This window comes from Sminthopsis crassicaudata, chromosome 4 (assembly GCF_048593235.1).
Source record: "Sminthopsis crassicaudata isolate SCR6 chromosome 4, ASM4859323v1, whole genome shotgun sequence".
Lineage (NCBI taxonomy): Eukaryota > Metazoa > Chordata > Mammalia > Dasyuromorphia > Dasyuridae > Sminthopsis > Sminthopsis crassicaudata.
The window spans coordinates 197,462,124-197,485,767 of record NC_133620.1 but is presented as its reverse complement, the minus strand read 5'-3'; the positions used below and the strand labels follow the sequence as shown (position 1 = coordinate 197,485,767).

At 35.3% G+C, this 23,644-nt stretch overlaps 1 protein-coding gene across 2 annotated transcripts in view; it reads left to right on the top strand.

Moving 5' to 3' along the window:
* Nucleotides 1–23,644, top strand: part of SOBP (sine oculis binding protein homolog) — a 218,910-nt gene that overhangs the window by 495 nt on the left and 194,771 nt on the right. The gene's annotated exons all lie outside the window — the stretch shown is intronic.

Sequence of the window (23,644 nt, the reverse complement as noted above, 5' to 3'; positions counted from 1 at the left end):
TCAATTTCTGTAGGATGCACTGAATGTCTCAGCTCCGCCTCCCGGGTGGAAAATAAGGGCTAACTCCCAGCCCTCAATCCTGCAAATCGACTTCTTTGACTGACAGAGCGAGGGAGAGGAAAAGGAAGAGAGAGAGAGTGAGAGAGGGAGAGGAAAGAGAAGATCTCTTACACACAATACTTAGTCTAATAAAACCCAGCGAGTTACGGATACATCCAGGAAAGGAGGAGGGGAGTAGGGGACGGGTGGGGCATAAAGAAAGCTTGACTAATCGCTTGTGCAGTTCTTTCTGATAAAACCCTTCTCCCAGCGAGCCTCCAAAGTTAGGGAGCTGCGGCGGGGCAGGCACCTCTGGAAAAGCGCTATCTGCCGCCTTCCTCTTTTGCTCCTTTCTCCCCCACCCCCTTTTAAAATAGCCAGCTGCAACGGTATAATTAAATTGTCAAACTGCAATGTTATGGATTGAACCGCACATTTTTTTGTGCCACACGAGGGGACTCCCCTCTTTCCCTGTTCTTTCTCTCCCCCCACCGCCCCTTTTCTTTCACTCCATTTCTACCCCACCTCCTTTTTTTGCTTCTCCCCCTTACATGCTTCACTTCACAGTTAATCAAACCCGAGTAAGTCCTGTTGAAAGAAAGCTGTCTGAAGGGGCTGTTTTTGACAGCAGTGTATTTATTGTTCAGAGGGGGGTAGCCCCGGTGTCCTATCTGATAGAAAGACCTGCCAGTCCAGCTGTGTTCCAGAGGAGGTTGTGCAGGAGGTTGGCACTCCAGATGTTCAGATTCTAGCGGTTGCACAAGAACACAGCTCAGGACATTTTTTTTTTTTTTTTTTTTTTCCATGAGGTTGCAGCTTTTGGCTAGATGAGAGTTTTTTCTCTGTTGACTTTACACGTCTGTTCTGGTGTTGCTTCCCCTCCCCCCTTCCTTTGGTCTTTCTTTCTTTTTTTTTTTTTCCTTCTGACTCACAAACAGGTAATAGGTATTAGAAAATTTAATTTCCAGTCTTTTGAGTCTACTAGGGTATAGCTTGCATAGAATACTTTAAATTGTCCCATTTGGTCACTTCTAAAAAATCCTGTAATTCACCTTGTTAAACCAGATGCTTAAGTTTATGTTTCAAAAACCCAACTCAAAGAAACTAAAATTCTATTATGACAAACTTGGAATATTTTAATTTTTACCATCCCCCTACATTTTATTACATTTTTCTTGCTGCTCAAGAATAGTGGGCATCTGGTTGCTTGTATGTGTATAATGAATATTCCATACATATGCGCTTGTTGTTTGCATGATGTCTGGTCCCCTCTTTCTTTTCTGTCTAACATGTCAGTATCCATCTGGATTTTGATGCTGGTATTTTTTTTTTTTTTTTTTCATTTGTGCGTGAGGGACACAGTGTCTAGAAAGGTGAGAAATGGATATGTAGAAGGGAATAAGAATGTGGTTGGGACATAATAAGGGGAAATTGGAAATTGATGTTTTTTATGGAAATCACCAATGATTGTAAGAATGGACAGTTGATTCTTTGAAAGATGGGAAAAAGTTGGTGCTTTTTGATGGGGCTTTGAGGAGCCAGATGCCCCATAGTAAATAAGACTACCACTCTAATTCCATCCTCATCTCTTCTCGGCCTAATTTTTAGATTTCTTTTTCCAGTTCATATTATATTGAGAATAGCAGAGTGAGAGGTGAAGAGCTCTATAGCTGTAGATCACACTATGCCCTGCCCCTTTAAAACATTTTTCAATGTGATCTATATAGATTGCAGCTTTTAAGTTTCATAGGTTCTAGAATTACAAATTAGCTAATTTTAATCAAAACATGTGAAATGTTATCCTGGCTGGATATAAAGGCTGACTGTGCTGGATCCTCTGGATTTGTTTTGTTTACTTTGGCTACAGGCACACTCAGCGGTTTGGGAGATAGTTGTTCTTCTACAGTATAACAGATGTTTGTCTGAACTAGTGAGGAAGAAACAAAAACAACATTGTGTGAAGGGGGAAAATTACACAATTTTTAACTAATGCTTTAGGACTAAGCACTGGAATTAACCTTGGTGCACAGAATTTTCTTTTATTTTTTAAATCATTGCTAGCTGAAACTACAGACCTCAAGATTAATAAATTGATAGAAAGTCGTCGGATGCAATAATTTGATTGCCTTTGAGATCTGCATTTTTCTCTTTGATCTGGAATAACATAAATGATCCTTGGGTGAAGTTTTTATGCTCTCTATCAATCATATCAGTTAGCCATGAAATCTCATCTAAAATGGGATTGTTTAATACTTACCCCTCCAATATTACAAGTTAACCTTATAGAGGGTAGAAGTATTATTTATCCTTTCTGATATGACTGCTTTTAATAAAAACCCATGGGGAGGCTTTTTTTAGAGCCCCCATAAACCTAAAGAAGACTGGAGTAATATAACAAATTGGTTATACTGTATAAATATGTGCAACAAAATGTCACGGAGAACACAATGTGCCCTTGTGGAGTTTCATATCTGTAATACTCAAGCTGCCTGACTGTGTTTCCCTTCATCTGAACTGCTTTCATCTGGACCAGTGTAAAATAAGCTCTGGTAAGTAATCACGGCAGAGCAGAAAGAAAGGAATGTATACAGCAGTAGACAGCCTAAGCTGTAAAAACTGTAACCCGAGCACCCACAGTGGATCAGATATCAAGGCTTTAAGGTAGGGGAAATGAAAGAGGGAAAGACGAGAGAGGGAATGGAAAAGTCAGCTTGGAAAGTGAAGGATCAGGAGTAGGGCCCCCTTAGGGAAATTTGGCTCAGGGATTAGGGAATTTTATCGTGGTGTACAGTGACCTACTCAGGTTTCAGGCCTCACTGGATCAAGTTGCTTCCCTTTGCGGGCAGAAAGAAAAAGGACTGGTGTGTATGTGATTTTTTTTCCCCCCTTCGGGTAATAAAAAGACTATTGGTACAAGTGTCTATTTTAAGTACAGCAAATGCAAGGCACTGTGAATGAGCAACGAAATTACCTCATCACAGAGACTTCCTTCAAGATCTCCTGTTTGATATAGTCATATATTTGCTCGAGGATGGCTAAAGAAGACAAACAGAATCTGAGGTTTTCACATGACACCAGCAATGTCACTAACAGCCTGGCTTTAATACGGCTAGGAGCTAATGGTGGTCGCTGTTTCATTATATCAGATATTAAGTTACACTTTCCTTATCACTAGACTAATGTACATGACAGTTGTAACAAATTTAAATTTGATACAATACAATTTTGCGAGCAAAAATCACATGACTGCAGTTTCTACTGTACTTTGATGGAAATACATTCAAACAGAAATGTTTATTTCACTGTGACCTTTACAATGTTTCATTCTTTATCTTTGGTTTCCATTCTTTCTCCCTTTCATCTTACTTCTTCTTATATGTTTATGCTCATTATTTTTAAAAAATGATTTCAGGTTACTTGTGATTGATATAGCTTGTTTAAATGTTTTCTAGAAGAGAGGAAATTTTTAAAAAGGATTACTCTGTGATTATACCTCATATTTACTTGTATAGTAAGTTTGTCAAGTACTTTTGTATGTATTTTCTGATTTGAGTTTCATAATAACGCTGTGGGGCAAGTAGACTCAATATCTTCATTTAACAAATGAAGAAACTGAGATACAGAGAAATGGCACATGGTCACATAGCTAGTGAATGGAAAAGCAGGGATTCTAACTTACCCAGAATTTTCTGATTCTAATTCTGGTGCTCTTTCATTAAGGCCACTTGCTTGGCTACTTCTGCTTCATGCTAACAAGAAGCATGGTCTCATATGATGTAAAATCGGGATATTTGTTTGTAGGGATATCTGACACATTTAAGGACTGGTTAGATTTTAGTAGCTTACTCTGGATATATGTATACATATTATATATGTATATGTATATATGTATACATATTATATATGTATATGTATACATACAAAACCATTTTCTTAAATGTATCAGTATACATGTACTTTTATTTATTATAAAAATTATATTGTATACATATGTATGTGGCAGTACGTATGCATATATACACACCGAGTGCCCCCAAAGGGTTAGCAAATTGCATGAAGACTTTTAGGACATCCTGGGTATATATGACAACTAAAGAATGCCATCAGCTGGTTGTATAGAATTCATGAAACACTTGACTGTGAACCATGGTTGTTACATGTCCACATCACTCACATTGTCTGATAGATGATTAGATTGATAAGGTTTTTATCCAATGGAACATTTTTTTTGGGGGGGGGAAGACTAAAAATAATTAGATCAAATGCCTTGCCCTGGAAAGTCTCTTATAAAATGAATTGATGCATTTGCAATATTTGGCTTATTTATCAATTGCAAAACTACAGATTAATCCGTGTTAAAATTTCAGAGGGCTGTCTCTTGTGCCCAAAGAGTTTGCTGTCTATAAATATTCTCAGTAAGTTATTTGTATCTAAAATTGGGCTTCATTCCTGATGCCTTAAGACAAGTCCATCTGTTAGGGTTTAGTTGTAAACTCATCAGAAGGTTCTCCAGTTTGGGTTCTAACATTCCCATTTTGGTATTGAAAGAAGGAGCTGTAAAAGCCTTAATATAGACATGATAGCTTATGGATAGAATGCCCTTGGTTGGTTTGTGTTTTTTGAAAGGGGAAAGGGAAATAAGAGTGTGGGAAATTAAAGTGATTACAAGTTTAAAAACCATTTACAAGTAACAATAAAATGAACATATTAAAGATCATAGAAACATATAACATATAAACCATGTCCTAGTGTCAGACCCATCCCTTTTTTTGTGATATCTAGAAAATGTAATGGATTCTGCAATAGCTTAGTCCAAAATTTCAACTAGGATAGTAGACACCTTTTGTCAATCTTCCTGAAATAAGCAGTGGCCTGAGTATGTAATCATATGATGCATAGCAAAGTGAAGTCATATCCTAGAATTCAAGACCTGGTTGTATTACATTGCAATAAACTCATGGATTGTCATATATAAATCCCCTTTATGCCATTGAAACACCTTCATATGAGAACTCAGTTCAGTTCAGTTCAATCTCATTCAACAAGCATTTATCAGTTCCTTTCTGAGCTAGATATTGTGCTTCTGGGCAGTGAGGGATGAGGAGGTATTCAAAGACAAAAATGAAATAGTCCTTGCATCTAAGGTGCTTAAATTCTATTGGATGTAGATCAATCAAAGGTGGCAATACTAGGAAGATACAGGATCCTACAATTTTAGTTGGAAGGGATATAGTGAGGCAAACATATATAAAATATACATATATATATGTATATCTGGCTTCATTCATATTGGGATTTCTCAGACAAGTTTCCATTTTTGTCTAAGTGTAATGGTGGGCACATTCTGAGGTGTGGTGTGGATGTCTAAGCTTCATCCAACTTGTGGGTCCCAGAGACAAGGAAATGGAAAGGAACCACTCTACTTCCTCCAGAATCTGAAATAAACATTTGAACTAAAAGAAAATGAGTCTGACAGACTCGTTCCTTTCTGCGTTTCCTGCCTTGGAGTTTGCCAAGCATTGCTCTGAGGAGCCAAGCCTTGCTCCCCTTGTGTGAAAGGCTCATAGAAAAGAGGAGGTAACATAGCTTTTTTTTTTCCTTCAGCAAAAAGGAGGGAGAGAGAGAAAAACAAGCCCTGAAAAAAGACATACATGTCAGTGAGCACCAGAGAGTTTTTAAATGGAAGGGGGCACAGGAGAAAATCCTATCATATTAGAAAGGTCAGACTTCTCTTGTGCTCAAATTAAATGTATCCTTTACTGAGAGCCTTTGTCATTTGATGGAAATATTTTTCTGTAGCTGTCTAATATCAGCAGTAGTATTAATACACAAAGGTAGATTATAAAACAAAAAGTATAAACATTTGCACTGCAGAATGGCAAACTAGTTACACATGCAATTTCAATCTAATGAGTATTGAAGTTCATTTGCTGAAAGAAATGAGACATTGTAAGGTAATATGAAGAAAAATAAATTATGCTAATTTGAAATGCTAAATAAACAATATCTAGGAAAACAGAGATAAAGAAGAAGGGGACCAAAGGAGGTCAGAAAGATATCCTGAACATATATTTTAGGATCTGAAGACGGATGGGTATTAATATCTCTTACATAACTAAAGATCTGGAATTCTGCACCGCTTTAAGTCCAAGGGTTTTTGGCAAGGACAAGAGAAAAATGTAGCAAATCTTTGTGATTTTGAGTACAGTCCAGCAGCTGTGTGTGAGAGAGTTCACAGCTGTATACAGCTGCACACCTGCCATTCTGGCTACAGAATTACCAAGAGGCCCTGCTTTTAGTTTCACAAAATTTATTTGACCCATTCAGGACATTTGAATGCACAAACAGCAGATCAAAGCTTAGGAGAGATGACTGTTTGCTACATATCACAGCAAAATATTTGAAGATGCAATAAACCTTTCTTTTATTCAAGAAGCATGTATTAAGCACCTAGTGTGTATTTCACCTTGGGGCAAATTATCTCATCTTTCTGTATGTTCGTGTCTTTATCTGTAAACTGAGAGTGTTATACTGGATAGCTTTGGAGTTGGATGGTCCTTTACAACTTTTTACCTATAAACTTAAGGCCACAGATAAAGGAGACCTTATCTTCTGTAAGAATGAATTTTATAATTAGAGTTTCAGGGTACCAATATCAAGCTCACTCAAACCAGGCATTTGAGAGAGCAAGAGAATATGCCCTCCCTTTTTTGTTTTCATTTCAGATCCAAGCTATTTTTTATTAGCATGACAATATATGGAACTTTAACATCATTTTGACACTTTCACATTCTTTGTTATAATAATGATTCCATTAAAGACAATTAAGATGCCATAATCATATTTGAAAAGATTCTGGACCTCAAAGGGCTTCTCTCTCTGGGAGGCAATCTCAGTTAAGAGGTTTGCTCAGGGTCACACAACTAGTAAGTGTCTGAAGTCATATTTGACTTCTGGTCTGTTGCTCTCTCCACTGTCTACCTGCCCCCTCAAAGGGCTTCTCATTGAAAAGTCCCACTCAAAGCAAAAGCAATAAGGATAGTGTCCAAAGTGAACATGTCTATGGAGAAACTACTTCTTTCTTGTTTTTCCTTAGAACAGACAGACTCTCACCAATTTTATTAGAAGTTTCACTGTTTAGTAAGTGAAAACTGAAACATGAAACAAAATGAAATCCCAACTGATTTATTTTTCACTGTTTAAAAATTTCTAATGGCATATTCTAATCTTGGGCAACAGCATTATCAAATATAAATAAAGAAACCACTGAACAAGATTTGAAAAGGTTTGCATAGACTGCGGACCAGGCCTATGCCTGAGAATGCAGTCAGAAACTCTAATCTAGTTCAATTACTAATTCACTCTGAAACTTTAGACAAGCTTCTTAATCCCTTTTGCATATTCAGTTACTTCACCTCTAATGGTAGGTCAAATAGTACCTGACAGAAAACTGTCATCAGTGTCAATCCTTAGAAATGGAGGTTGAGGAGGAGACAGATTTTCAAATAAGACTGGATAGTAGAATTCTAGATTTGAAATGAGGAGAAGTGGGTTTGAAACCTACTTCAGGCACTTATGTGTGGTTATGGGTATGTCACTTAATCTCTAAATCTACTAGCTGCATTATACTGGATATGGCACAAACTCTCAGGGTCTCAGTTTCTTCAAATCTTTAAAAAAGGAGTAATATATGTGGAATAGTGCATAGTGCACTGAGCCAGAAGTCAGGAAGATTCATATTCCTGAATTCAAATGTGATTTCATTCACTTACTAGTTGTGTGACTCTGTGTAAATCATTTAATCCTGTTTGCCTCAGTTTCCTCATCTGTCAAATGAGCTGGAGAAGGAAATGATAAACTACATTAGTATCTTTGTCAAGAAAAACCCAAATGGAATTGCTAAGAGTTGGACAACTGCACAACAATAGTATTTTCACTAGCTACCTTGCAAGGTTTTTTATGGATGAAGCACTTTAAACTTTAAAGTATTATAGAATTGGATTATTATTTTATTTTGAAAAACTTGTTACATTCATCTTGTGTTGGGATTTCTTAATTGCACTCAGTTCTATCTTTATTTCAACTTGTGATATTTTTGCTATTTTTAATTCTATCCATTTTGTTTTATCTTTTAAAAAATTGTAGTTTTAATTTCTAGTGCTTCTGTGGACATAGTTTGACTTTTCTTTTGGCATTCTTGTCCCTGACTTTTACAATTTATAATATTGCTTCATTTTTAATTTATAATTTTTCTTTTGTTTGCTCATTTCTTCAATTTTTTCCCCCCTAAAAACATTTAGAATTTCTGGTACTTTTTCCATTTCTTATTGTTTTTTTTTTTTTTTTTTTTTTTTTTTGTTTTTTGTTTTTTGTATGTGGTTTTTGAGAACAATATTGAAAAGCTAGGCTCTCTTGTGATGTGAAATCTGATCAACTTCCAGGAAGTTATCCATTATCATATTATAGATATAACTTTAATTGGCAGTCACAATTACATTTTTCCTGCCTCTTAAATTGTACAGGATTGTGAGTTTCTTTTCTTTTTAAACAGTTACAATTTCTGTTTCATATACATGTATGAGAGGCCATTAAATGTTTTGAAGTTATATTTTGTAGCCCATGGCTCCTCTTCATCCTTATTGACACATAGGGATTTTCATATGTTTGAGGTTACCCTGAATCTAAACCCCAAAAGACCTCTTCTGAGTTTTGTCAGAAATTACATTTTATTGCTCTTTGAGAAACCATTTAATTTTGTTGCCAAGTTTTATTTGTCCCAATAGAAAGCATGTTCTTTGATGATAGCAACTTTCTCACTTTTATATCTGTTTTTCCAGCACCTCTCACATCCTAGGCACTTAATAAATGCCCACTGATTGTTTGAAAGTGCTATACTAAACATTGTAGGGAATAAAAAGAACTATAATGTATTTGCCATCAACTGGCTGGGGAGCCTGACATTACAATTGAATTGGGTTGAAGAGGGGAGAGGATAAGAAGGAGGAGAGGTTGCATTTGTTCTTGATTAAGATGAAGTTCAGAGATATGAATAAGAATGAAAAATTCTCTATTCTATTTTATAGGTTATAATATTGAAAAATATTAATGCAAAGGAGTAGATCTAACGGACATGATTGGAAAAGACAACTTATTTTTGATTGTTTCAGTGTCTGCTCTTATGTTCTTACAACACTTCAATGTTTACAAAATAAATAATTAAATTTAATAGCCATTCATTAATTATGATGTAGCAGTATAAACCCTGGATTTGGATTCCTGGTTTGAATCCCATTCTGCCATTACTGGTGTGATTTTGGATAAATTGCAACATTTCTGGGCCTAAAATTAAATCCTCTTGAAGATCACTTTAGGTTCTAAATCTATGATTATTTCATATTTAGCCCTTACAGTAGGGGGAACTCTGGAGTAGATATAAAATCTAGGTTAGTGGTAATGGATCAACGTGATAATGGGTATCAGGAAAATGTATTCTCAGATGTGTGTTCAAAACTGACCTTATTTATTGACTGGATGACACTGGGCAAGGCACTTCATCTTTTTCTGCCTTAGTTTTCCCATCTGTAAAATTTAAGATAATAATAACACCTATTCCTCAGGGTTGGTGTAAGGATTAAATGGGATAATATTCTCAATGTACTTTGTAAACCTTAGGGCACTGTATAAGTGCTTTTGCTGTTGTTCAATTATTTTTAGTCATGTTTGATTCCTTGAGACCCCATTTTAGAGTTTTCTTGGTAAAGATATTGTAATGGCTTGCTATTTCCTTCTCCAGGTCATTTTTACAAATGGGGAAACTGAGGCTAATAGGGGTTAAGTGATTTGCCTAGAGACACATAGTAAGTGTCAGACCAGATTTGAATTCTGGAAAATGAGTCTTCCTTACTCTAGGACCAACGCCACCTAGATGTCCCTCCAAATACTAGCTATTATACAAAATTTAGATGAGACACCTCAAGGAGTCTCCTTTCACATTATTTGTATTGTATTGTATTACTCCTCTTCACATAGTAGGAATCTTTCTGTTTCACATTTTTCCCTTTCATGCATTCTACATTTGAGTCACAGTAGGATTCTAATGATTCTTCAAACACCTATAATTTGTTACCTGTGTGTCTTCATGTAGAACATTTTTCTTGACTTATGCCAGGAATGTATTTCTCTTCAGTCTCATTTATGGAAATAGTTTTCTTTCTTTGAGGTCTAGCTCAGATGCTGCATGGTCATAGACCATGTTTGTTTGTTCCCTCCAGCTAAAAGTTCTGTCTTTCTTCACAGAATTTTCTTAAGCATTTTGGGTGTACCTTTGTCCTTTAACAATTTATCTTGAGTCATTCTTCTTTGGGTACATGCTGTATATCCTTTATAACTTCCTTCCTAATCATATTGTAAGTTCCTTGGGGGCAGATAGTATTATCTTTCCTCTTCATATCTCCAATGTCTAGTGCAGTACTTTGCACATATTAGGTGCTTAATAAATGTTTTTTAATCAGAAGGGTAAATGCTATATATACATCACACATGTATTTATGTGGTTATTTAGTAAAATAACTAGTCTTGTCCAATTCTTTGTGATCCCAATGAGGGTTTTCTTGGCAAAGATACTAGAATAATTTGCTATTTTCTTCTCCAGTTCATTTTATAAATCAGGAAACTGAGGCAAACAGGGTTAATTGTCTTTCCCAGAGCCATAAAATTACCAAGAATTTGAGGCCAATTTGAACTCAGGAGGATGACTTTAGGCCCAGTACTTTTATCCACTGTGACACCTATCTGCACTGATACAAACATTAGAGATATGCAGTGTCTTCAGTGAGATGACAGAAAACTAAGGGGAGATGATAAAGGAAGACATCCCGGAGGAGGTGTTGTCAAGAAAATAATCTATTAATTAAATTTGACTTACTGTGTACAAGTCACTATGCTATATATTGGAGATATAAAGATAAAAATAAAATATGTAGAGGACTTTCTGTGTAAATACATGGAGGTAGAAGCTAAAATGTTGAATTCAAGAAATAATTAATGGTTTGGTTGGGTGGGAACATGGAGTTCTTTCAAGGAAGTGGTATTAAAGGTAGAAAGTTAAGCAGAAACCAGAGTATTGAAGGCATTAAATGCTGATTTGTATTTAATCTCAGAGACAATAGGAAGGTTTAGAGCATGGGAATGATTTGGTGAGATTAATCCTTAAGAAAAAGATGATTTTGGCAGTTAAGTAAGTGATGTATTAGAGAGGATATAAAACGTTTTGAGATCAGTAATTATTATTTTTAAATTGTTATACATTCTGAATTATTTACCAACTATGGAAAGAAATGGCAGTATAGACAATGTAAAATTAATTTATGCTGTGTTTTTGAAAGGATGTAGTATTTACATGTGTATATATGATATTTGGTATCTTGGAAATTAACTTTTAAAAAAAGAAACAAAAAAGCTAACCAGTTATGAAAACCAAATACAGGAAGAACTGGATACCTGGACATTTTTCTTACCTATATATATATATATATATATTTCCTTATTGTTAAGGGTGTGCTAGTATAATTAACAACTAGATCTTATTTGACCTGAATCATTAACATTTTCTCCATTTCCTTCTTAGGTCTAGACAATGAACAAAACAATAAATTGAACCCAGATTAATGAAATTTGCCAATTTCTGAAGTATATGTGCTCACAGGAAAAACTTTAACAATCAACCTTCACATTTCTTTAGACTTTTGCTTGATTTATTTTCTTTTAGAGTTTACCTGGAATTGGAGGAGGAGAAAGAAATCTGAATATAGTGTGTTTAGCAATTGTGAGTTCCAAAATAAACAGATGGAATTATATCAACAAAGTCACAAATAAGATTATGTACCATATATATTGAGAATCCAATATTATTAGCAAAGCAAGAACTTAATAGAATGGTACTATGAATAAAATTGAAAACAAAATAAGTCCAATGATAGACATACCCTAATTTGAGAATTAACTTTATGTCTATAATAACATTCTAGTGATATTTGTCCTTTACAATATATTTTGAATCTTTTAGTTACTAATCAATGAGACAACATTTGTTTTTCAGTTATGTCTGACTCTTTGTGACTCCATTTGAGGGTTTCTTGACAAAGATAGTAGAGTGGTTTACCATATTCTTATTCAGTTCATTATACATGAGAAAACTGAGGCAAATGAGGTTAAGTGATTTGCCTAAGGTCATAGAATTAGTAAGTGTCTGAAACTGGATTTGAACCCCAGACCCTGTAGACAGTCAACTAGATGCTGAAATAGAATAAAATAACAATATATGTTAAGTATTTTTCAAAGCTTGAAACTCAATATAGGGGGCAGCTGGGGGCAGCTAGGTGGCACAGTGGATAGAGCATCAGCCCTGAATTCAGGAGGACCCGAGTTCAAATTTGGTCACAGACACTTAACACTTCCTAGCTGTGTGACCCTGGGCAAATCACTTAACCCCAGCCTCAGGGAAAAAACAAAAAAGAAACTCAATATAAATTTGAATTATTATGCATACCATTGTTAGGGGCTAACCATGTGAATTGTGTTAGTACAGTGTGATACAATAAAATAACCCCCATGATATAAGTTAAGATTCCTGGGTTTTAGTCCTGACTTTGCCAGTAACTTGCTGTGACCTTTCATGCCAAGTTGTTTGAACTCTCTGAGCCTTAGGCTTTTATCTAAGGAAACCTAATTCTACTTGTTCTGTGCTCCTCAAAGCTTATTGTAAGGATCAAATGTGATCATTGTGAGAGTATACCTTTTAAAAGTTAAAAGACAATTAGGAAGGAAGGAGGAGGAAAAAAGAAAAGAAGAATGAAAAAATAAAGGATGGAAGGAAGGAATAAAGAAGGAGGAAAAGAAGAAACATTTATTTAATATGGGTCAGGTACAATGCTAAGTGTTTTAGCGAAGGGAGGGAATAAACATTTAGATAGGACTTACTATGTGTCAGGCACTGTTAAGCACTTTACAACTATGATATAATTTACTTTATAGATATAGAGTAGGACTATAAAGTAGGCTTTCTTTTTAAAATATTTCTTTTCTGACACTGATACTTCAATGGATGAGTGATCCAATCAAGGTGGGACTTCCTTACTAATAGTGCTGATGCAACACATCTAAATCTCTTCATCCTGTATGATTCTTTGTGTCTTCCCATGAATGCCTATGCAATATGCTGATGGCCTACCAATGGATTACTTGGTGGATTCCAGTGGAGTACTTGTAACCTGTCCAGTATTTTTGCCCTTGAATTCTGTGGTAGTGTGTGTGTGTGTGTTTATCTGATCCTTTCACAGCATCATCACAAATTATATGTACACACATGCATATATATAAATACACACATATACTGCAGCAGCATCACAAATTATATGTATATGTATATATAACATTTTTATTAAATTTGTGATGATGTGTGACAGATCAAATGAGTTCTATATGCTGTCCATCTATACAATATAGTTTGAACAATAGATATTCTTCATCCACTTCACTTTTCCTGCATTCATAGTGAGGTCAAATACTTTCAACTGATTTTGGATCTCATTGAGGAGACTCTGCAATGTTTGGGGCTTAATGGAATATGAATAATGCCATCTACAAACAGGAACATGTGGAGGATGTTAATTTGGATTTCATGCTTTCTTTAAAATGTATTGATATCTTTTGTTTTTACATTACTTACCTCTCCCGCTGTTTCTCTCCTGACATTTCTCTCCTGCCATTTCCCTTTCTAGAGACCTATTCTTTAAGATAAAGAATGAAAAAGGATGAAGAAAAAATTCAGTAAAACGAATCAATATATTAAAAAATCTTAACACATGCAGCATTCCATGCCTATGGTCCCTCACCTCTGCAAAAAAGTGGGACTAAGTGTTTTTACTTATCTTTTCACTGAGGCCATACTTAGTCATTATACTTTTTCAGCATTTAATTTCAATTGTTTTGTCATTATTCTTTTGATTTACTTTGTTGGATTGTACATATTGTTTTCTTAATTCTGCTTTTAGCAATTCATATAAGTGTTTCCATGTGTCTCTGCTTTCATTATATTTGTCATTTGTTACAGAATAGTAATATTCCATTACATTTATTTACCAACCAATGGCCATCTATTCTATTAACAATTCTTTGTTCCCACAAAAAATGTTGGTATAAATATTTTAGTGGGAACTTTTCTTTTGTCTCATCCTCCTCCTTAATACTAGCTTACAAATAGTATGGAGAATGTGTTTACCTGTTTTTATACTTTTTTTGATAGTAAGAATCAGTTTGTCCAACAAAGCTATTTCTATTGTTACATTCTTTTAGGAATCTTGTATGATTTCAATATAAACGTGGACAATATCATGTTAGAGGAGATTTTCCAAGGCAACATTTTGTCCTATCGAATCAAATGCTTTTATAAAGACAACAAAAAATAAACACAGTGGGATCTTGTGTTCTCTGAACCTTTCAGTTAATTCTGTAACTGTGAAGTTGTGGTCTTTTATACAATTCTGTTTGGAAAAGATTGTCTATTACCTTCCCATAACTTTATTACAGATTTACTTGATGTATGCATCAAGATCTTCATAAATATTATTCTACTCTGTTTGGGGGATTTAAAAGCATTTGGGAAAAGAATTGAAAATTCTAATACCAGTAGCCCTTTCTTATGTTTGGGTTTTATCTCACACAAGTGGAATCAGGGGACACCTAGAGATGGGAACCTCAAGGGGAAGCCAGAGACAACAAAGGAAAACTAAAACCAAAGTGGCCATTGGACATCTTTGGGCCATGGTAGAGAAGGAATAATCATCCTTGCAGAAGCTATTCCATGGTCTGAGTATCCCAGCTTCAGTGCTGGAGAAGATTAGATTTTTATGTTTTCCTCAGGGTAGCAATGATATGGGGCTGGAAGCCAATATCATTAAAATTAGGGCCACAAAGTGAGGCAGAATAATGTAGTGGATAGAGGACTGGACTTGAAGATAGGAAGAGCTGCATTCAAATATTATCTAAAACATTGGCTGTGTGATCCTGTACACATCATTTCATTTTTCAGTGTGGTACTCTCATCTACAAAATGAGGGAGTTGGACTAGATGGCTCATAATTCTCTAAAGCTATGTTCCTATGATCTCTGTGATAAATAGTGACATTTACTGGAGTATTATAGACCAACTTACTTCCAAAAGCAGTAGTCAAAAAGGCCAGGGACAGGCATTTTATAGAGATTGTCAGCATCTTACTAAGGTACAGTAGAATAAACCAATAGAATGATTTATCCCCTCTCATGTTACATGGAGAGAGGCACCCATTAATGAGGCTGAATGGGGTACAGAAGTTTCTAATTCAAAAGATTCCAGGTATAGAAAATTATGGAAAAGTGAAAGAAAACTAGGGAGGAGGACATGTCTAGGATAGAGATACTCTGTTGCAAGGAAGGCTAGGCTTTTTTATGAGAAGATTTTAAAAAACTACTCAAAGTAGAGGTAAGAAAGTAGGTGTATGGATCAATAATTATCATTTTTTTCTGATTCATTTTTTCATCACAATTAAGTCCAAGATTTTCTCCCAGTATATCAGTTTCAGATATCCTGTGAATCAGTCCATCTGAACCTTCAGAACTGTAGTTTCTTTGGTCTAATGCATCTAGGCATTTCCACATCCTTATGGAGTATGCTGGGACTAGATTTCTCAGAATAATTAGGAATTTCTTAAAGAGTTTATCAGAAATACTTCTGATCCTAAGTAGCTATGACATCTTTTAATTTCATAAAATTTTAGAGCTGTAAAGCATTTAAAAAGGTCATTTAATCCTACTCTAGATCTTGTCACTACCCCAACCAAAAATCTTCAATGGCTTTTCATTGCCTTAAAAAGAAAGTAGAGCTCAGCTGCTTGCCATTCAAAGACTTCCACAATCAGGCAATAACCTACCTTTCCAGACATATTTCTCACTACTTTCTTTCTTTTGAAGACACTCCAGATAAATTAGGTTATTGTGTTTCTTTGATATATAGCCTGTGCTTTCTTGTCTTTGTATTTTTTCTTTTTCCTAGAGTCCCTTCCCCCAATTTCTATCTGTTGAAACCTACCGGTTATTTGGGGTCTATTTCAAAAGCTACCTTTTCTGAAAAGCCTTCCTTCATTCCCTGTAAGCAGGTTTTAACAATCCTTCCTATAAATCTCTATTGCCCTACCTTTTATAACACATCATATTATGCCTTATGTCAAAATTATTTCTATGTTTCCTCTGCTAGATGCTAAACTGACTGAAGGTAGAGATTATGTCTTATTTATCTGTGAGTAATCTTTCATAGCACTCAACATAGGAGTCTGTATATAATTTGCCATCAGACATTATTTGTTGAATTAAAATTAATTGGATGTAAGCCACATAAAGTAGAGAATTGTATGTGTTATAGGGAAGTAAATTCTACAATATTTCTTGGCACAATAACTTGTTTTTATTATTATTTGAGTGATAATTCCTTATGTTGAGCCTAAATATCACTTTCTGTACTCTAAATCCTTTTTTCCCCAAATATAAACCCTAGAACATATCATATACCTGGTGATAGATAATTCCTAAAATACCTACCTCACAGCATTGTTGTAAGGAAAATACTTTGTAAGCACAAAAATGGTATATAAATAAATGTGAGTTATTATTGTTATTTTGCACGCTGAGTTTCAACCCTGAAAAGCAACAAATTACAAAAATGTACTTTGTTGCTTTGGTTCAGCTTAGTATCAGGCCCATTCAGAACCAATAGTTGAAGCTCCTATTAGGGAAATGTAGAAGGTCTGGATTTGGGTCTTCATTTTGTGCAGGATATCAGAGAGGGATCACAATCCAGCTTCAATTCTATGTTCCTAGCTCATGTTGTTTTATCAAGATTACTTTTTACTTCCAGATTTATGATTTTCATGTTGAAATATTTAGAGGTATGTGTTTGTATTTTACAATATGAGGCATATTCATCCTTAAATACAAAGCCCTGTTTTTATTGACATTGTTAGGGTCCTATTATCATGGACTGCATAGCTCTACCCAAAAGAATAGGGAAGATCTCAAGAGGTCTTGGTCTTGATCAAGGAGGGACTTACCACTGAGTTTATGATTACTATTTTGCCCTTTTATATATTATTCATTCCTCAGCTCTGCTTCCTAGAATCTTTCTCCTGACTCAAGACATCTCAAGCACAACCTTTGACATATCTTATACCCTAACTGCTAGTACCCCTCTGCCCCTCCTCCTGAAAAAAACCAACTCTCTTGTTGTAACAATTTTGTATTCATTTTTGTTCTGTTTATAAGATATACTTATATATCTCACCCATTGCAATGTAATATCCTCTCCGTTATAACATAAGTTCAGGAGTAGCTAAGTGACACAATTGATAGAGCACTGTCATTGGATTCAGTAGGACCTAAGTTCAAATGTGACTTTAGATACAACACTTAACTAGTCGTGTGACCCTGAGAGTTCACTTAACCCTGAATGTCTTGGAAAAAACCATTGCCAAATAACAAGCTCTCTCTATAGAAAACTGTTTAATTCACTGTATTTGTATCCCTACTGCCTACCTCAGTATACTCAACATTTGATGATTGCTCAGTTGAGAACTTAAGTATTTTGCAGTTCACCTTAAATCTAAGATTTTCTTCAGGGACATAGGATGTAAGAGAGCACAAAAATATAAATAGGCTAGAAGATCTTTTTTGCTTATCTTCCTTGCAAAATGCATAGCATTGTCACTGTAGTACAATGAGCCAACTGAATTCCAGACCAGGGTAATCTTTACTTTTGTCTACTGCCTCTAGGTAGCCTCAGAAGAGAGGTTGGTATGTCTTTGTTAGAGTGAATAGTTGCAGCTGTTGTCTCCTACACTACAGATCAACTGTTTTACTTTCTGGATTGTAGTAATGATGTTCTTTCTTTAAGACTGGTCCTTTTTCCTTTCTCTTCCTGGAGAAAGAAGGGTGCCCCTATCTCATCATATGCTCTTGGTAGGGGATCAGCTAGAGGCTACAAAGGTCTTGTCATTATCTTGGTATTAGTCTATTGCCCTCTCCTAAATTAGGGATTCTGTACTATATAATTGGTTTCAGTATATCCTCTTCCTTCCTTCCTTCCTTCCTTCCTTCCTTCCTTCCTTCCTTCCTTCCTTCCTTCCTTCCTTCCTTCCTTCCTTCCTTCCTTCCTTCCTTCCTTCCTTCCTTCCTTCCTTCCTTCCTTCCTTCCTTCCTTCCTTCCTTCCTTCCTTCCTTCCTTCCTTCCTTCCTTCCTTCCTTCCTTCCTTCCTTCCTTCCTTCCTTCCTTCCTTCCTTCCTTCCTTCCTTCCTTCCTTCCTTTTCCTCTTCTTCCTCTCTCTTTCTCTTTCCCCTCTCTTCCCTTATTTTAAAAATTTTTATTGATGTGTTTTATTTTTACATTATAAACATTTACAGATGAGATGTCTTTTGTAACAAAATAAAAATTAAGTAAAAGTAATAATATGACCTCATCTGAAAGTGCATGTAACATTTCACATCTGTAATAACCCACTACTTCTCAATTAAAAAAAAACAAAAACAAAAACAAAAAAGGAAAAGAAAAGAAATATATTTTCCTCTTCCTGTGTCTACCTCATTGGGAAAAAATAAAAATAAATTTCTTGTTAAAAATATGGATAGTCAAGTAAAACAAATTCCCTCAGTGGCTATATATAGAAATATGTTTATTTATCATTTTGCATCTTAATCAGTTAATGATCAGTCAATAAATATTGATTAGGGTCCTGTTATGTCCCAGGCATTGTGTTAAGTTCTGGGAATACAAAGAAAAAAAAAGACAGTCCCTGCTCTCAAAAACTTATATACCAGTAGGGAAGATACAGGGGGGGGAAAAGCAACTTAGCAAACATGCTATTGAAGATACTCAAGTGAGGGAAGAAACTAGAGTTAAAGGATATCTGTAAAAGCTCCTTGCAGAAGGCGGAATTTTGGCTGAGACTTGAAGGAAGCCAAGAAGGGAGAACATTGTAGGCATGAGGGACAGGCAGATAGACTGTTGTTCAAGAAAGTGCAAGGAGGCCAGTGTCACTGGATTGCAGAATATATGATGGGGTGTAAGATGTAAGAAGACTTGAAGGGTGTGAGGGCCAGATTATGAGGGGCTTAAAATGCCAAACATATTTTTGTATTTGATCCTGGGGGAAATAGGGAATTTATCGGAGTATGAAAGTGACAGGCTTGCATTTTAGGAAGATCACTTTGCAAGTTCAGTGTAAGATAGATTAGAATGGGGAGAGACATGAGGCAGGCCAGTTAAACAGCAGGTCCTTGTAGTAGTAGTTCAGGTATGAAGTGAAGAGAGCCTGTGTGATGACAAAGGAGAGAAGGGGAAACTGAGATAAAATTGATTGGAGTTTCACAATTGTGGTATGGTGATGGACCTGTCATACCACATAAATACATGAGATTCTCAGGCACAAAAAGCCCTTCTGAGCTGTCCTTTAAGGTTTTGCTTAGGCCTTCCTAAAAAGTCCTACCAGCACCAATCCAAAATATCCTCATTTGGTTGAATTTACTTTTATAAGGTATCAACAGTCAAAATCCCTGAAACTACATTCTGTTTGCAGAGGTGGTAGCCCAAATGATCCGAAATCCTATTTTAATGTGTTAATGATAATTCTCTACTAGGGCTTTTTTTCTTCCTTGTTTTTTTCTTCCCCAGTTAAATTGTTTAACTAGATTATTCTTTCTTCCCCTGCTTTCCCTTCTGTGACTCAATTACACTTGGAGATCTGTTCAGAAGGTCCATAACCTGGTTTTAAAGACTGGACTACACTGATCTAAGAAGGCCAGTGTTTCTTCTTCCTGCTTTTGGAGTATATATTTTTTAAAATGACAGGCTTATAAGTAGTAGTGCTATTGTACTGAAGGTTATAGAAAAACCAATCAATGAACCAATAAACATTTATTAAGTGCTTACTGTTGCCAGACATTGTCCTAAGTGCTTGGGATACAAATAAAAAGAATGAAACAATCCCTTTAAAAAAGTAATTCTGTGAGTTAGGGCTGATAACTTAATGTACTCTAAACACAGAGGTTAGTAGTTACAAAATCACAGAGGTAGGAGATGGAATGTCACATGTGAAGAATGGAAAGAAGGTTCAGATTGTCTGGATCATGGTGCAGAAGGATAATGCATAACAAAGCTGGAAAAATAGGTTGGAGCTAAGTTATGAAGGTCTTTAAAATTTATTTTTTCCCCCAGAGGCAATAGGGAATCACTGGAGTTTATGGAGAAGGGGAGTAGCATAGTTAAAGAAAATCACATTGACAGTAGTATGAGGATGGATGGAGGGGGGAGAAATTTGAATAAGAGAGACCAGTTAGGAGGCTATAACAAATAATCTAAGTAAAAGATAATGAGAATGTGAACTTAAGTTGTGATTTTTGTGAATAAAGAGATAAGATGTAGCATAGCTGGAAACAATATGGTCTGGTAATTGATTAAATATGTGGTATCAAGATTACAAATCTAGAAAAAGAATATTTGTGGCACCTTTGACAGAAATAGAGAAGTCTGAAAGAGGAGTGAGTGTAATGGAAAGGTAATAAGATCAGTTTTCTACATATATTTGAAATGTGTCCATGACCTCTAGTTTGAAATGTCCAATAGGCAATGAGAGAACGTGATACTTATTATATCCATGAAAGCTAATGAAGTTATCGAGAGAAGCTGTGTAGAAAGAGGAGCGGAGAATACTCAGAACAGAACTTTAGAGAACATCAATATTTAGCAGGCATGATATTGATGTTGAACCAGTGATGGAGATTGAAAAAAAGAACTCTTAGATAAGTAGGAAGAGAACCAGGAAAAAGTAGTAAGTATCCTTGTCATTCTCACCTATGTATTGCTGTGCCTTTGAGGTTTTGAAGTGGTAGAGTTAAGAAGAGGGAGGAAATGTTATTTTATAAGCCTGTATTACTTGTTCTGGTACCATGATCTCTGTCTGCCAAAGAATTACAATCTCTGACTCAAAAAAGATCCAAGAAAATAGTGGAAGGCTTCAGAGGTGTTGTCAAGGATTTAACAATTACTAACTTTGGGACAAAGAGTCATTACTGCATAGGCCTTTAGCATATAATATATCTATAGTCTCAAGCAGTTGGTAGCATAATCTAATGAACAAGACTTTTTCTTAGGCACCTGTGGAACACAAAAGAATACAAATGCTGATATACAGGGAAACTACAGAGCTAAGTGGAGTCTCTTGAGATGAACTATTTTGCCATGATAAAAATCTTGCCAATCTCTCTTCCAAAAAGTCCAGCTCAATTGCTATAAGATAAGGCCAGCTTGACATTAACCTAGAAGCCCACATTTTCCTTGAATTCTTCTGTTGCCTGCAGGCAGCTTCAGAGTGAGAGATGAGTTGGTGACTTCATTAACATTATTAGCAACAGCTGCTGTCTTCCTGCCCCACATATCAATTTCACTATCTTCCTTCTTAGAATAAAAAATTTTTATAGTTAACTAAAAATCATGAAAAATTGTAATTTCATATTAAGTACTCTGAGAAGCCAAGTAGTCTGCAAACCAAATCATAGTATCTGAAGGCCACACTTAAACTAACCAAATGGTAAAAAAACTCTAGAACTAAAAATATAAATTAGGTTCCACATATTACAAAAATCCTGAATTATATTCTGCAAAATAGGGACCTGAAAAAATGAGTGAATTTGTACTTTGTATTCTCTGGTAAAAGAGGATAGATCTGGGAATTGTGTATTATGGATTGTGTATCTACTACAGAAGTTAGATGGAATTATAGACTATGGCAAAGTTTATTCATTCATTCATTCTACAATTATGAAAAATCCATGATTCAATGTGTATTTTAATTAAATTATATTCAACGAGTAATCATTAAATGTGAACTGTATTCAAGGCATTATACTTGATATAGGTGAATACATAGAGATCTTACAATCTTGTTGGAGTAATAAGATGTGTACAAAAATGAATAAAAAGCAGATTAGGATATTATAAATGCTTAAGAAAAAAGATTAAGAGGTACTTTTAGTAGAGAGGAAGAGAAGATGCCTACTGGCTGGTTGGATTGGATCACAGAAGGGAACAAAATCACCTTAAGCATCCATATATAATTTCCCAAATGAAGTTTCAGAGTTGGAAGGAAATTGAGAGATCATGTAGTCCAACCCTTATCTGAATAAGAATTCCTTCTATAACATGCTTGACAAGGGGTCATTTAGTTTTTGTCTGAAGACTCTTCATGAGGAAAAAGCCATTCCTCTAAGGTAGTCTCATTCCCTTTTCAGTTAGCCATAGTGGACATTATTCAAAAATGCTTGGACCCAGTGTTTTGTTCTTACTCACAATGTCAAAATAGACATACCAACATCAATTTAATAACTTCTACTTACTTTGAGAAGACTATGAGAGTTTAAAAAAGTCACTGGAAAGCAAGTTTCCCATTTCATAATATGTTTTTAGCTTCTTAAGGTTTTGATTCCCTATCAAATGGGGGGATTTGTATAATGGGAGCTTAAAGGGTCAGTAACAATACATCTTATTCTTGGGTCAGACACTAAGTTGAGTGTAAGAAGTGAAATAATAATTATTATTAAAGAAATGCTCTTCTGATTTAAAGGAGAAATATTTAGCATAATCATCAGTGGAGGTATTCTTGGTTTATTCATCTTGTTCATGCCTTATTTATGCATTAATTAATAGAATGTTAAAATGATCAGTCATCAAAGAGAGTAAAAGCCTTCCAGAAGCAATGTGGGCTGGCTGGTTGTTGGGTGTTTCTCTTTTATAATTGTTGGCGTGTCATTGCATCATAGTTTGACTCAGATCTGTGTTAAAGAGAGGGTCTAAAATCCTGTGAGTGGTTTGAAATGCCAGGTTTGTTTTTGCAAAATCAGTAGTGAAATAGCTTTTTCATTATATGCAATCCCAGTTGAAATCTAAAGACATGGCATTCAAGAAAACCTGAAATATTCATGTTGTCTTAGAACCTTAGAGGTAGAATCAGTGATGTGCTGGAGCCAGCCTATATTGGCTCTGAGAAGTAACTTAAATTTATTGTGTAAGGTCTTATACCAGAAACTGGTAAATTATACAAACCATGGAATGCTTTAATGTTTGTTGATTGTCTAGACTTAAGAAAATGATGGGAAAATGTTATAATTCGGATTAAATTTAAAAGGGTGTCATGTGTATATCCTCTTTCCTCCCCAAGTTGGTTGTTAAACATTTATCAGCATATCCTTGGTTAAAACCATAGTATGTTATATCAAGTCCATAAATTAAAAATTAAAATGAAATTCTGAATATAATTTCAACTTAGCCAAATCCAAGAACATTTGAATTAAAAGGAAAATTTGAAGTAGTAGTTTGTGGAATCAAGCCAGGTGTCTTGACTTTATAATATAAATATATCTTCATTGTGGAGTACCAGCTAGTTCCTTGGAGGGCTTCGGGGTCAGCCAGAGTCAGGATAAATTGAAGTTCTTGGTCTTCAGGGGAAGAAGTGCAGGAGACAGACAAATTTCC